The 16264-nt window shown below is 45.1% G+C and overlaps 1 protein-coding gene across 4 annotated transcripts in view; it reads right to left on the bottom strand.

Annotated features, from left to right (window-relative positions):
* dgkh (diacylglycerol kinase, eta) overlaps window positions 1-16264 on the bottom strand; it is a 529882-nt gene that overhangs the window by 242934 nt on the left and 270684 nt on the right. The window lies entirely within an intron of this gene.

The raw sequence follows: 16264 nt of genomic DNA, 5'->3' as shown, positions 1-16264 counted from the left end.
TCACCCTATGATCTCAGCATGGTATGAATTGCCTGTACTACAAGCAAATAAAATTTTTCACTGCACCCAGCTACATGTGACAATAATTAATCAAATCAAATCAAAAATCAAAGTTGAAAGTAATTTCAGCCAGAAGAAAAATGATGGAAAACAGCATGGAATGGGGAAATGACCTAAAACAGTCCTTAATTACATTTAACAAAGGTGCCACTTTGTGCCGGGGTGGTGGTGGTGGCGGTGGGGTGGGGGTGGGGGTGGGGGGGGGGGGGGGTGCGTGCGGTGTTGGTGTCAAGAGAGTGTGAGAGAAAGAGAGAGACACAATTCCCTTAGCCAATACTCAGTTAGTGAGATCTTCTTCAGATTCACAAGTTTCCAGATCCTGGGAGAACAAAAGTCCAAGTTAACACTCCAGTGCAGCAATGAGGGACTATTGCAACACCAAAAGTGCCACCTTTCAGACTGGATGCAAAAGACTGCTGTTGGCATGATTTTGAGGAGAAACAGGAATATTATTCCCCTGTGTCCTGGCCAATATTCAATTATCAATCAATGGGGTTCAATCAGAAGATGGCCAAGACCCTTGGGTCACTAGGGAATTCTCAGGCAGAGGCTGGCTTTTGACTTGTTCAACAACTTCCACTTTCAGGTTGGAATTTCAAATGTGCTCATTTGATTTGATGGGAATTGCTTGGGTACGCTAAATGATTAATCTATCATTCTGCTACTGCATGTCCACACACACACACTTCCTGCTGCTTCCTTCACCACTGTGTTTCTCCAATACTTCCAAAACAGACAAATTAGTTTGCGTACAATCATCACAATAAGTCAATAAGTGAATCTGTAAAAAATAAGGATATAATGAAAAATTCTACGCACTGATGCTGCATAATTTCAGTCATTTAACACTGAATCACACTACAGAGAAGGCGGCCATTCAGCCCACTGCAAGTTAGCATCTTTCAAAGTGCATGCAATCTGACTAGTCTCATTCTTGGGCTCTTATTCCTGACCCTGTCATTTGCTTCTCCTCAACAACGGAATTATTTAATCTGCTTCTACATTGTACTCTGATATATTGCCTCACAGGCGATGAAAATGAGTGGGATAGGTTTTCAGGTGCGGGTAACATTATTGTAAGTTTAAGACCAGACACACTTACAGAAAACAACTTTCTTTTCTCTCTGCTCAAATCCAAGACAGAAGTTAAGCTTTGCCCAGTCCAAATTCTGGGGATGGAACAAGCCTCATAATATTACAGAAGTAAACTGCATCCCTCTATGAGCACAGCTAGTAAACTATGGTAAATAGTAAAATGGTAAACTGTGTCAGTTAAACAAAATATTCTGATACATGCCCTGTGTATATATCTATACAGTGTTGAGCTGAATGCTTCTCTTGTACCTTTGCACTTAATGCACACCATACACTGTTTACAAGCTAAATTGAAATGGTTACGCATCAAACCCCAAACATGACATAACACTACCACAGCAGCTGCACCTCGGAAAGTGAAGTCTATTACACATTCTGAGGCGTTGAAAGGTATAACATAAATGCAAACATTTCCCTTCTAACTATAAATCGGGGTTTGAGGGGTGGGGCAAAGAAAAGTTGTATCCTCCAGAGCCAACTGCTTCGAGTTCCAGCGAAGTCACAAACAGATATCCAAGAGAACGGGAAAGGCATTTACTTACCCTGCTTTTTGAACTGCTATGGGAGCTCCAGGCAGCAGTCAGCCTGCGTATCCTGCTTTTCCCAGCATCAACACTGGCTCGCACACTGCAGCTCCTCGACATGAGCTGGGAGCCACAGATTGAAGCTGCATTCCTCTCCCTTCCCCTGACACAAGTTACAAACAACTGGCAGCCTCCCTGACAAATGAAAAGATATATGCAAAGAGCACCACTTGGCCCATTAGTATGAGCCGAGGTATCGCTTGGTTTCACCTGAAAATGTTCTCCCTCTGTGGGGAGGGGTGTACAACCACTGAAGCAGATATCAGGTTGACAGGGTTTTCAGACGCTGGATACTGCTTGCACTCAGCTCAAAGAAAAAACATCAGCCTAACCAGCAGCAAGGCCAAGTGGCTGTTCGTGTTCACTACATCAGAGAATATCACTGCACACTCATCTACACAGACACTATATATCAGACCATGGGGAGAATGTTGGTGCAGCCTTGATTCTTTTGGGGTCTAACTCACCCACAGGTTTCAAGGTCCCATGTCAGGCAGTGTATCCAGCCACTCAGTCTTCCCTGATATATTTTCCTAACTGACCAGAACCATGCTAACATACTATTAAAGATGATGTGTGGACTTCCAAGGGTAGCAGTTCTTTGACCTCACTGGGAATGCTGGATATTACTGATGCAGGTCAGAGTCCACAGGGGTGCCTCAAAAGGAAGGCATCCTTAGGGGGCATGCGTTTCAACAGGTGGCAATTTGAGAGCCAAAGGGCCATCGCCAGGAAACCCACAAATGCAGATGCCATGTCCCTCTAAGCGAATCATTTCAGCCTAAGCTGCATAGAATCTCAGAATTCCTGCAGTGCGGAAAGAGGCCATTCAACCAACTCAGTCTGGTCCGACCCTCCGTAGACATCCCACCAGATCCTGACTCCATATTCTATCCCCATAACCCCACATTTATCACGGCTATTCCACCTAGCCTGCACATCTCTGGTCACTACAGGCCATCGCAGCAAGGTCAATCATATCTTTTGACTGTCAGAGGGACCAGCGCACCTGGGAAAAACCCAGGCATGGGGAGAATGTGCAAACTCCACACAGATAGTCACCGAAGGCTGGAACTGAACCTGGGTACATGGTGCTGAGTGGCAGCAATGCTAATCACTGACCCTTTGTGCAGCCTATCATTTCTGCTTGCAATCCCATCTGGTTCCTATGGACCTCCCCCACCATCACACTGCAGAGGGTCTCTTCCAATAGGGTGGCAGCCTCCATGCATGGCATCTCAAATGCAAGCAGACTGGCAAAAGTCAAGCACAATTTGTTCTGTCATGGTGTGCTCACCCCCCATTAGGAAACGTTACCAGTGGTAGTAATATGCCAAGGAGACATCACAGTGCAATTTTTCTCCCCATTTCTAACCAGACACCCCTTCTATTTCCAAACAAAATACGTCTGATGACAAAAACAAAATGAAATCAGGGAGAAAGGAAACTGTCTCAGGCAATTAAGCTGGCATTTGGAGCCAATATAAAAACATAGAACGCATCAGTCTCTCAAGCTGAATCCAAATTCCTTCATGCTTCTGAACTCTGACAGTGCTGTACTTTAGTTCAGTTGTTTTGTTTAGAAAACAGTGTTGACTGAACACTACAGGGTTCAACAAGAACAAAAATGCAACACTAATCCACTCCAGAGATAATGGGAACTGCAGATGCTGGAGAATCCAAGATAACAAAGTGTAGAGCTGAATGAACACAGCAGGCCAAGCAGCATCTTAGGACCACAAAAGCTGACGTTTCGAGCCTAGACCCTTCATCAGAAGGGTCTTTCTGATGAAGGGTCTAGGCCCGAAATGTCAGCTTTTGTTCTCCTAAGATGCTGCTTGGCCTGCTGTGTTCATCCAGCCCCACGCTTTCTTATCTCTAATCCACTCCAATTGTTCTTTGTTTCATCTCAAAAATGTCAGGCTTGGCTCAGTAGGTAACACTTTTACCTGGAGGCACCAGGTTCAGGCCTCAGTACAGGGACTTGAGAACACAACCCAGGCTGACACTAAGGGAGTACTGCACCGTTGGAGATGCTGCCTTTCAGAAGAAAATGCTAAGCAGAGCTCTTGTCTACACTCTCACGTGAGTCAAAGATTACATGGCACTACTTTCAAATCAATTTATCCTCAATCATTGGTTATTACATTGCTGCTTGTGGGAGCTTGTTGTGCACATATTCGCTACCACGTTTCTGATATCTCAACTTCAAAAACAGTATTTAATTAGCTTTGGGATATTCTTGGATACATCTCCTAATCTCCAGCTCCTCCATAGCTTTGATATCTGATCCAGAGGAGCAGCCATTAAGACCAGGAGAGGTATCCCATATCCCAAGTATGACAAGATGATAAAATAGGCAATGTGCAATCAGGATGGATGCTTCGGTCAACCCACTTTCCACCCAGGTGTGAAGAATACTGCCAATTTCATGAAAAACAAAATTTAAGATGTGGCTTGTATTCCTTGCACTGCTCACTTTAGAGTAACAAAATGATCCCATCCAGCCTGCCGAAGAAACTGGACACACACCAGTAGATACCCATCTGCATCTTTGAGTTCTGATATTACTCAGGGCTCCAAGAAAGGGATTTATGGACTACTACTGCAAATCCCACAATGGACAACAGGCCAGCCACAGTGGTCTTGTGGTTCTAGTGATGGCTAATTTCAAAATGTCTTCACCTTTCTTAATCCAGCTTGTGCGTCTTAATGGCAGATCCATTAATACAGACAGCTGGCAGAAGAGAAACCTCATCTTGCTGACTCTACTATTAGCATGAAACCCTTTCACTCAACAAAAAGCTTCAAATAATGTTGAGATTAGGATTTCGTACTGTATCAGAAGTTTTGGGCAGACTTGGGCATAAACTTGATGGAGCTCTATGTTAATTAATTCTCACATAAGGGGCCCCCCATAGTAAGTACTCCAAAACATTAATTAAGTATATATAGACTGTAAGACCCAAAGAACTACAAAAAACTCCTAAGAATGTTAATGGAGAGTTTCAGTGCTTATTTCTTATTGACTGGTCTAGATTCTTTGAACATATAGAAGGGTATTAGCCTGACAATCTGCTCAATCAGTGGGCTGCCAGCACTCAGGGCAGTGGAGGTAGCACAAATGGTCTAATCCCTAACATTGGGCTAGAAGCTCTGGATTCAATTCCCATGTCAGAGCTTGATGGTAATGCAAGATATGTCATAACACAGCCAAACAGGTTGATTATTAATCTTTAAATCTTTTTGATATGGCTATGGCAGGATCACAGCAGGCGAGTCTCATCAGCCAGAGCTGTGTGCTAGATGCAGCATAAAAGCCTGCACATGTTAAAAGACTCAGAGGGCAAGTTCTTGTCATGTGCAAGTTTCATCCACATGTGGCCACAGCTGAGGCTGCAAGCACAAAAAGAGGCCACCTCTATTTTGAGGAACAAGAGGACCCAATCAACTTGCAGGGGTGACCCCTCCGGTGGTAATGCTGGTTTCATGAGAGTATGCCTCAAGAAATTGGACGGAGACCGGATCTTTCTAGTTGGTGGTCTTCCCAGGTAAGAAGATAGGCCATTCTTTCATAGAAACAGGGAAAATAGGAGCAGCAGTAGGCCATTCGGCCCTTTGAGACTGTTCTTCCATGTATGATGACCACAGCTGACTATCCAACTCAGTACCTCATTCCTCTTTTCTGCATACATCCTTTGATCCTTTTAGCCCTCAGAATTATATCTAACTCCATCTTGTAAACATTCAATGTTTTGATCTCAACCACTTTCTGTGAAAGGGAGTTCCACAGGCACACCACTTTCTGGGTGGAAGAAACTTCTCCTCAACACAGTCCTAAATGCCTACCCTGTATCTTTAATTGCGACCCTTGGTTCTGGACCCCCAGCTATGGGAACATCTTTCCTATGTTTCCCTTGTCTAGTCCTGCTCAAATTTTATAGGTTTCCACAAGATCCTCCTTCACTCTTCAAAATCTAGCAAAATGTTGACAGCCTTAACAAAATAGCCAATTACTTCTGCTTAATTATTTTAGTATGCTGCTGATACCCAGCCGGCAGCCTCCTGCAAGGTTTCTTGCCTACTGTTGTTTAAGTGGCCTGATGGAACAACCATGAGTTCCCATGAGCCCCTTCTGAGTCCAGCACTAGGTGCTAGTAAAATGTTACCCTAAAATTGACTGCTTTTTATGTTGTTGCCTCATTTGGGCTCAACTCCGAATCCGAACAATATAATTTGGATTGGAAATGGGCAATACATGTGAAAATTGAGACTGATTGATAACTTAACACACACAAATAGATTTTGATCTAGAACTGAACGAACACCGCAACTCTATTTTCTCAACGTGCACCTCCACTGAAACCGGATGTGCTGGATCCAAAAGTACTACGCAACAACTTTCATTCATTAATCTATTTAATATATATATAAGATAAGGGGCAATACCAGCTTTTAAATTGACAAGAACAGAAATGACATGTTCTGAGCCAGAAGGCCGGGAAGCAATGTCTTTCAATGATGTAATGCGCCCGAAACAGTTCACAAGCAAATAATCCAAACACTCAGTCACATTATGAGATGCTTGGACTGGTAACTAAATGCTGAATTGAAAAAGTACTGCAGCGATAGGACACTGGAGTGATTCAGGGACAAGTAATATAGAGCAGCTACATGACTACATGCGATTGAATGATGGTTAATGAAAGTGAGGACACACGAGAGACAAGAGTTGAAGAAGTGCAGGGTGAAAGAAGTTACAAAGAGTTAGAAAACAGTGAGGCCCTGGAGGATTCAAACACAAGGGTGAAAATTTTAAAAATTGGAACATGGATAGACCAGGACTCAAAATGGCTACCATGAGGTGGTGGGTGAGCCCACAGCTTATCGTGGGGCAAGGTAAACGCAGCAGCCTCTTGGGTGGGAACTGAAAGAACTGTGGATGCCATAAATCAGGACCAAAAAGAGAAGCTGCTGGAAAAGCTCAGCAAGTGTCAGCAACTCTTCTGTGAAGAAAGAAAAGAGTTAACATTTCAGGCCCATGAAGAAAAGTCACTGGACCCAAAATGTTAACTCTTAATTCTTTTCTTTGCAGATGCTGCCGGGCCTGCTGAGCTTTTCCAGCAAATTCTGTTTTTGAGCCTTTTAGATAGGTTCAGGTTTCTGAAGTTGTGTAAATCAAAAACAAACACCAAGAAAACCTCTCCGCAGCAAACAATCAGATCATGATCCGAGTCTAAATAAAGTGGCCAAATATAAGAGCAGTAGCATCATATACAAGAAATTCAATCCTTTTAATACATTCAAACCACACAATAACAGCACTTCAAGCGGCTACATCTTTCAGCAAGTTATTTTCAGAATCTCATGACTGAAAAAGAAAACAAGAAAGAAACTCTTCTTTAGCTGAAAAGAAAGTGCCTAAAATAATTATTTTTGCAGGTACTTTCCAAAATGTCATCAACCGTAGCTCACAACTAGAGTAAGCAATCACCTTGAACTCACGCTCAGCAAACTTCCTTGGAGAGGCAATCCAAAATCAGAGCATTCCAAGTGAAACAACCAAAAACAGCCATCTGTTGCAACAAAACTCTTCAAATCTCCAGGGTTATCAGTGCTTTTTAAAATTTAAAGAATAATCTTCTGGACTCACTCACAATCAATTCTGGAGAGAAAAACAAGGACATAATTATTACTGCAACTTCTTTAGAGGTTTTCTAAAGAGTTATTAAAATAGTAAATGACTAAAAATAACTCTATTGGACTGGATGGGGCAGTTGAGGCAGGAGGTCAGATGAATTACAGGGTTCAGAAAAACTTTACCAGGATGTTGCCAGGTATGAAGGGGTGAGTTATAAAAATAGGCCGGATAGGTTCAGACTGTTTACAATGGAGCAGAGGAGGTGGAGAAGTGACCTTATAGAGGATTATAAAATCATGAAGGGGTATAAAAGGTGAATGACAGGCATCATTTCCGAGGGTGGGGGATTTCAAGAATGGGGGCATATTTTTAAGGTGAGAGGAGAAAGATTTAAAAAAGACAGGAGGGACAAATGTTTTGCACAATGGGCGGCTCATGTGTAGAATGAACTTCCAGACGGAGTGGTGGATGTGGGTACAGTTACAACGTTGAAAAGACATTTGGATAAAACATGAGTAAGGAATGTTTGGAGGGATACAAGCCAAGCGCAGACAGTTTGGGTTCACGGTAAGCATGGGCTGGTTGGACCAAACAGTCTGTTTCCATGCTGTATGACTCTGTGACGAGTCAAACTGAAACAAAGCACTTCACAAGAGCATGAACAACATTTGATATTAAATCAGACAAGAAATAGAGTTCAAAGGAGAACATGGTGAAAGGGTTAGGAAGGGAAATCTTTAGCTCAAGGCCCAGGCAGCTGAAAGCATGAATACCAACAGGGGAACAATTAAAAGTGGGAACACAAGAAAACAAAGTGGGAGGAGTGCAGAGATACTGGAACATTGTAGAACTGAAATGGCATAGAAAACTCAGAAGGCTGTAAAGCTGAATAGATTACATAAATAGAGAGGTCTCATGGATCATGTTCGATGAAGTTAGAGAGCATCACAGCTGGAAAAGCTGATGGTGTTCAGCTCATATAGGAGCAGACTGTTTCAGCCAAGCAAGAGAATCCATTACTACCAATACTGCTGGCTACTGCATCCCACATCAGATACCGCAGACCTAATCCAAGAATCCACTCAGGAGGCTTTTCGTCATCAGTGTTGCAGTGCTGCGAAGGAGGGAACTGCAGCTCTTTGAGATTGACTCCACAAATGTTTAAGCCCTCCTTTGACAGTCACACTCATAGATTGAGGGTCCAGACCAAGAACTCACAAAAGGTTTCCTCGAATCAGAGTTCCATAGCACGGAAAAGGCCCTGCAGCATGTCGTTTCTGTACCGGTCAAAAATAACCAGCTTACCGCTCTCGTATTATTTTCATGCACTTAGCCTGGGCATCATAAGTGCACATCAAAAAATACTTCTTAAATGTTATGAGGGCTTCTGCTTTTACCACCCTTGTAAGCAGTGAGTTCCAGATTCCCACCACCTCTGTGGAAAAGACTTTTCCTCACATCTCCTCGAAGCCTTCTGCGTCTTACTTTAAATTTATGCCCCCTGGTCATTCATCCCCTCACCAACAGGAAAGGTTTCTTCCTTTCTACTCTAACTATGTCCTTCATAATTTTATACATTCCAATCATTACCCTCTCAATTTCTTCTGCTCTGAGGAAAACAACTCCAATCTGTCCAAGATGATGAAATGTGAGGCTGGATGAACACAGCAGGCCAAGCAGCATCTCAGGAGCACAAAAGCTGACGTTTTGGGCCTAGGCCCTTCATCAGAGGCATTTGTCATTCTTCACCAGTTAATCTTGAAAGGCAGAAAATGCTTTCAACACAGCACATTTATCTTCAAAGCCTAAAACTTCATGAAAGAAATAAAAAGCAGTTCGCAAAGTGCAGTCCATAGACTAACAAACATTGTCAGTCCACAACTGGCTTGCTTTTGAGGATTTGATATGCTATTGCTTCAATAAGTGGTTTTTTACTCACATTTAGTAGAAGAGCCCAATGATGACTGACCATAAAAAGAATCTTTAACAAAAATTACGGTGTTTTCTGATCATGGATTTCGCTGTGAATTATGCAGACTTGATACCACAAAAACAGAAATTCAATCAGTTTGTGCCAGTTGTTATTACTTCATTCAATCCCTCCATTTCACCCTATAATCCCCAAGTAATTTAATGTAATCAAAAATTCTTTCTGTTTCTTTTCATGCCCCTCTCATATTTGCCGAGATTCCTTTAAGTGTTACTTTAGAATGTTGATCGTGTGTGAATAACAAATGTCTTGAGAGACAGTAGGAACTGCAGATGCTGGAGAATCTGAGATAACAAGGTGTAGAGCTGGATGAACACAGCAGGCCAAGCAGCATCACAGTTTAAGGAAGACTGATGTTTCGGGCCTAGACCCTTCCTCAGAAATGGGGGAGGGAGAGGAGATTCTGTAATAAATAGGGAGAGAGGGGTAGGCCAACAGAAGATGAATAGAGGACAAGACAGGTGCAGAGGAGACAGACCGGTCAAAGAAGCAGGGATGGATCCAGTAAAGGTGAGTGTAGGTGGGGAGGTAGGGAGGACGGACAGGTCAAGGGGGTGGGAGGAGGTTAGTAGGTAGGAGATGAGAATGGGGCTTAGGGTGGGAGGAGGGGATAGGTGGAAGGACAGGTTAGGGACGCGGGGATGAGCTGGGCTGGTTTTGGGATGCGGTAGGGGGCAGGGAAGATTTTGAAGTTTGTGAGGTCCACATTGATGCCATTACACTTCAGGGTTCCAAAGCGGAATATGAGTTGCTGTTCCTGCTACCTTCAGGTAGCATTGTTGTGGCACTGCAGGAGGCCCAGGATGGACATGTCGTCTGCGTAATGGGAGGGGGAGTTGAAATGGTTCGCAACTGGGAGGTGCAGTTGTTTAGAGCAAACCAAGCGTAGGTGTTCTGCAAAGCGGTCGCCAAGCCTCCGCTTGGTTTCCCCAGTGTAGAGGAGCCACACCGGGAACAGTGGATGCAGTATACCACATTAGTGAATGTGCAAGCGAACATCTGCTTGATGTGGAGAGTCTTCTTGGGGTCTGGGATGGGGGGGTGATGTGTTGGGGCAGGTGTAGCACTTCCTGCGGTTGCAGGGAAAAATGCCAGGTGTGTCTGCAGAATGGGAGGGGGAGTTCAAATGGTTCACGACTGAGAGGTACAGTTGTTTAGTGCAAACCTAGCGTAGGTGTTCTGCAAAGTGGTCCCCAAGCCTCCAGTTGGTTTCCCCGTTCCCACTGCTCCAATCCCCACCTCACCATAAAACCCGCAGACAAGGAAGGCGCAGTTGTAGTATGGTGCACTGACCTCTACATCGCTGAGGCCAAACACCAACTCTCTGACACCACCTCCTACCGCCCCCTTGATCATGACCCCACCCCCGAACACCAAACCATCATCTCCAAAACGATCCACAACCTCATCACTTCAGGTGACCTCTTACCCACAGCCTGCAACCTCATAGTTCCCCAACCCTGCAACGCCCACTTCTATCTCCTTCCCAAAATCCACAAACCTGACTGCCCTGGTCAACCCATTGTCTCCGCATGCTCCTGCCCCATCAAATTTATCTCCAACTATCTGGACTCCATTTTCTCCCCCTTAGTCCAGGGCCTCCCTACCTACATCCATGACACCGCCCACACCCTCCACCTCCTCAAGAACTTCCAATTCCCCAGTCGCCTACACCTCATCTTTACCATGGATGTCCAATCCCTATATACCTGCATTCCCCAAACAGAGGGCCTAAAGGCCCTCCGCTTCTTCCTGTCCCGCAGGCCCGACTAGTCCCCCTCCACCGACACCCTCATCCGCTTAGCTCGTCCTCACTCTGAACAACTTCTCTTTCAATTCCTCCCACTTCCTACAGACAAAGGGGGTGGCCATGGGTACCTGCATGAGCCCAAGCTATGCCTGCCTCTTTGCAGGTTACACAGAACATAGAACAATACAGCGCAGAACAGGCCCTTCGGCCCTCAATGTTGCGCTGACCTAATCTAAGCCCATCTCCCGACACTATCCCATCATCATCCATATGCTTATCCAAGGACTGTTTAAATGCCTCTCATGTGGCTGAGTTCACTACATTGGCAGGCCGGGTGTTCCACGCCCTGGCCACCCTCTGAGTAAAGAACCTGCCTCTGACATCTGTCTTAAATCTATCACCCCTCAATTTGTAGATATGCCCCCTCGTACAAGCTGACGTCATCATCCTCGATCCGTGGAACAATCCCTCTTCCATATCTACACTGGCCCTAAACCCCACCGCTTACTCCATTACATTGATGGCTGTATCGGCACCGCCTCATGCTCTCACGAGGAGCTCGAACAGTTCATCCATTTCACCAACACCTTGCACCCCAACCTCAAATTCACCTGGACCATCTCCAACACATCCCTCACCTTCCTGGACCTCTCTGTCTCCATCTCTGGCAACCACCTGGAAACCAATATCCAGTTCAAGCCCATCGACTCCTACAGCTACCTAGAATACACCTCCTCCCACCCACCTTCCTGCAAGAATTCCAGCCCCTATTCCCAATATCTTCAATCCACTGCATCTGCTCCCGGGATACGGCATTCCACTCCGTATATCTCAGATGTCCTTGTTTTTCAAGGACCGCAACTTCCCCCACTCAGTAGTTGAGAATACCCTCAACCGTGTCTCCCGCATTTACCATGACTCATCCCCACAATAATAAAAAAAAACCAAAGCAGAATCCCCCTTGTCCTCATGTACCACCCTATCAACCTCCGGATCCAACGCATCATCCTCCGACACTTCCGCCATCTGCAATCTGAAACCACCACCAAACACACGTTTCCTTCCCCACCCTTATCTGCCTTCCGGAGGGACCATTCTCTCTGTGACTCCCTTGTCCGCTCCACACTCCCCTCCAACCCCACCACACCCGGCACTTTTCCCTGCAGCCGCAGGAAGTGCTACACCTGCCCCGACACCTCACCCCACCCCCATCCCAGGCCCCAAGATGACATCAAGCAGATGTTCACCTGCATATCTGCTAATGTGGTGTACTGCATCCGCTGTTCCCATTGTGGCCTCCTCTACATCGGGCAAACCAAGCAGAGGCTTGGGGACGCTCTGCAGAACACCTATGCTCGGTTCGCACTAAACAACTGCACCTCCCAGTCGCAAACCATTTCAACTCCCCCTCCCATTCTGTCGACAATATGTCCCACCTTGGGCCTCCTGCAGTGTCACAAAGATGTTACCTGAAGATTGCAGGGTCAGCACCTCATATTCTGCTTTGGAACCCTGCAGCATAATGGCATCAATGTGGACTTCACAAGCTTCAAAATCTCCCCTACCCCTGCCGCATCCCAAAATCAGCCCAGCTTGTCCCCACCTCCCTAACCTGTCCTTCCTCCCACCCATCCCCTCCTCCCTACCTCAAGCCCCACCCCCATTTCCTACCTACAAACCTCATCCCTACCCCTTGACCTGTCCGTCTTCCCTGGACTGACCTATCTCGTCCCTAACTCCCCTCGTACACTCACCTTTATTGGCTCCATCCCCGCCTCTTTGACTTGCCTGTCTCCTCTCCACCTATCTTCTCCTCTCTCCATCTTCTATCCACCTCCCCTTCTCTCCCTATTTATTTCAGAATCTCCTCCACCTCCCCCATTTCTGAGGAAGGGTCTTGGCCCGAAATGTCTGCTTTCCTGCTCCTATGAGTGTACAAGGTAATGAGAGGCATGCATAGAGTCGATAGCCAGAGACTTTTCCCCAGGGCAGGATTGACTGCCACGAGGGGTCATAGTTTTAAGGTGTTAGGAGGAAGGTATAGAGGAGACGTCAGAAGGAGGTTCTTCACTCAGAGTTGTGAGCGCACAGGATACTTTGTCAGTGGTAGTCATGGAAGCAGAGTCATTAGTGACATTTAGACGACTGCTGGACATGCACATGGACGGCAGTGAATTGAGGGGAATGTAAGTTAGGTTATTTTATTTTTGGATTAGGATTATTCCACGGCACAACATCATGGGCCAAAGGGCCTGTACTGTGCTGTTCTTTTCTATGTCCTATGATGCTGCTTGGCCTGCTGTGTTCATCCAGCTGTACAACAAATGTCTTGACATCTGTTTGCTTCCTTGTTCTGGCTGTAACTTTCAACAATTTGCAAGCAAAATGCTAACTACAGCTGACACATTTTCACTTATTTTGAATTGGGGTAATAAGAATGACATCTGAACATAGTAATTTCTTACTGTTATTCATCAAGCTGGCCAAATCCAAAAAGACTGGGTCTGCAGCAAGTGGTGAGGAGAATACAGGAAGGAAAAGTGAACTTGACTTTGTCCTCACCAATCTGTTGATCACAATGCATTTGTCCATGGAAGCACTGTTAGGAGTCACCATTGCATAGTTTTTGTGCAAAGTTTCACCCTCAGATTCAAGACACCTTATATCATGTTGTGTGGCAGTGCTACTGTGCTAAATGGAAAGATTTTGAGCAAATCATTAACTTTAAACTGATGTGCTATGGCCTTTTGTATTCAAGTACAATTTTTAAGGAAGGGTCACCGGACCGAAAACGTTAACTCTGTTTTTTCCTTCACAGATGCTGCCAGATCTGTTGAGCTTTTTAGCAACTTCGTTTTTGTTCCTGATTTACAGCATATGCAGCTCTTTCATTTTTTATTTACTATCTATAACCTCATGGCTCAACATATGCCCCACTCTACAATTATCATGCAGCCAGGAGCCAATCCTGGTTCAATAAAGAGTACAGGGCTGTGCATTAGGAACAGTAATAGAAATACCTAAAAATGCGACCTGCAAAACAGGACTACTTGCATACAGACAATGTAAGCAGCAAATGTTGGATGGAGCTAAGTAACTCCACGATCAACAGATTAGATCTAAGCTCTCAGTCTTGCCACTCCAATCATGAATGGTGGTGTACAATTAAACAACTCACATGAGGCAGCAGTTCCACAAATATCCCAAACTCAATAATAGGGGAGGTCAGCACATCAGTATTTGAAGTGAAAAGCAAAATATTTACAACTATTTTCAGCCAGAAGTGCCGAATAAATGATCTGTCTCAGCCTCCTTCCAAGGTCACCAGCATGACAGATGCCAGTCTTCAACCAGTTTCATTCATTCTACATGGAATCAAGAAATGATTTAAGGCTCTGGACACTTCATTCCAGCAGCAGTACTGAAGATTCCATCTCCAGAATGAGCTGTGCCACCAGCCAAACCATTCTAGTATAGCTATAGCATTGGCATCTACCATTGCCCAGTTATTTTCTTTGCGCATAAAAAAGGGGCAAATCCAATCTGGCCAATTACCACCTCATCAATCTCCCTCAGTAAAGTGATGGAAGATGCTCAACAATAACTTACTCACTGATGCCCAGTTTGGGTTCCACCAGGGCTACTCAGCTCCTGGCCGCATTACTGGTGGCCCACGTGAAATAGAGCCAAACTCTAACGGGGAATTAAGAGTGACTACTCTCAACAGGAAGGCCTCATTTGATCATGTGGCATCAGGGAGTTCTAACAAAATTGGAGGTAATAGGAATTAGGGAGAAACTCTCCACTGATTGCTGTCATATCTAGCACAAAGGAGGATTGTGATTGCTGTAGGTCAATCACCTCAGCACTTAGACTTTACTGCAGGAAATCCTTAGGGTACTGTCCTATGTCCAATAATCTCTTAGCTGCTTTGTAAATGGTCTTCCTCCCAACATTAGGTCAGAAATGGGGGATGTTCACAGATGTTGCAAACCAATACTCAGCATGATCTGTGATTCTTCCGACACTGAAGCAGTTCACACGCATGTGCAGCAAGACATAGGCAACATTCAGACTTGGGCTTTGAGAGAATCTAACCATCGCCTCTTGATATTCAATGCTATTAGCATTAATTAATCCACCCACTACCACCTCCTGGAGGTTACCACTGACCAGAAAAGGATCTGGACTAGCCATACGAATACCACACCTACAAAGGCAGGTCAGAGTTTGGGAATTCCGCAGCAAGTAACTCAAGTCCTGACTTCACAAAGCCTATCCATCATCTACAAGGCACAAGTTCAGCTTGAAATGGAATTCTCTCCACTTGCTTGGATGAGTGCAGCTCCAACAACACTCAAGAATTGCAATACTATCTATGATAAAGCCGCTTAATTCGCACCACATTCGTCACGTTGAACATTCACTGCCCTGCACCACTGCAATGCATTTACAAGAATTACTGAGCAAATTACCAAGGATTGCTCCATAACATCATGCGAAACTATGACTAGGAACACATATAATGACAAGGGCAGGCAGATATCTGGGAAACATCAGTCCATTGCAACTTCCCTTCAAGCCATGTACGATCCTGACTTGGAATTACATCACACTTTCTTCACTGTTCCTGGGACAAAATCCTGGAGCTTCCTCCCTGACAGCATTGTTGGTGTCCCTGCACAACAAATACTCAAATGTTTCAAGAAGGCAGTTCACCACTACCTTTTGCAGAGAAGTTTGGAATAAGCAATAAATGATGCCTTAGCCAACAATACCCACATCTCAGATAACAAATTGTAGAGCTGGATGACCACAGCAGGCCAAGCAGCACCAGAGGAGCAGGAAGGCTGACATTTCAGGCCTAGACTCTTCTTCAGAAATGGGGGAGGGGAAGGGGGTTATGAAATAAATAGGGAGAGGGGGGAGGCGGATAGAAGATGGAGAGAGGAGAAGATAGGTGGAGACGAGACAGACATGTCAAATAAGCAGGGATTGAACCAGTAAAGGTGACTGTAGGTGGGGAGTTGGGGAGGAGGTAGGTCAGTCCAGGGAGGATGGACAGGTCAAGGGAGCAGAATGAGGTTTGTAGGTAGGAAATGGGGGTGGGGCTTGAAGCAGGAGGAGGGGATAGGTGGGAAGAA

Source organism: Stegostoma tigrinum, chromosome 12 (genome assembly GCF_030684315.1).
Source record: "Stegostoma tigrinum isolate sSteTig4 chromosome 12, sSteTig4.hap1, whole genome shotgun sequence".
NCBI lineage: Eukaryota > Metazoa > Chordata > Chondrichthyes > Orectolobiformes > Stegostomatidae > Stegostoma > Stegostoma tigrinum.
Note: the sequence above shows the minus strand (reverse complement) of the source record. Positions and strands in the feature narration are given on the sequence as shown.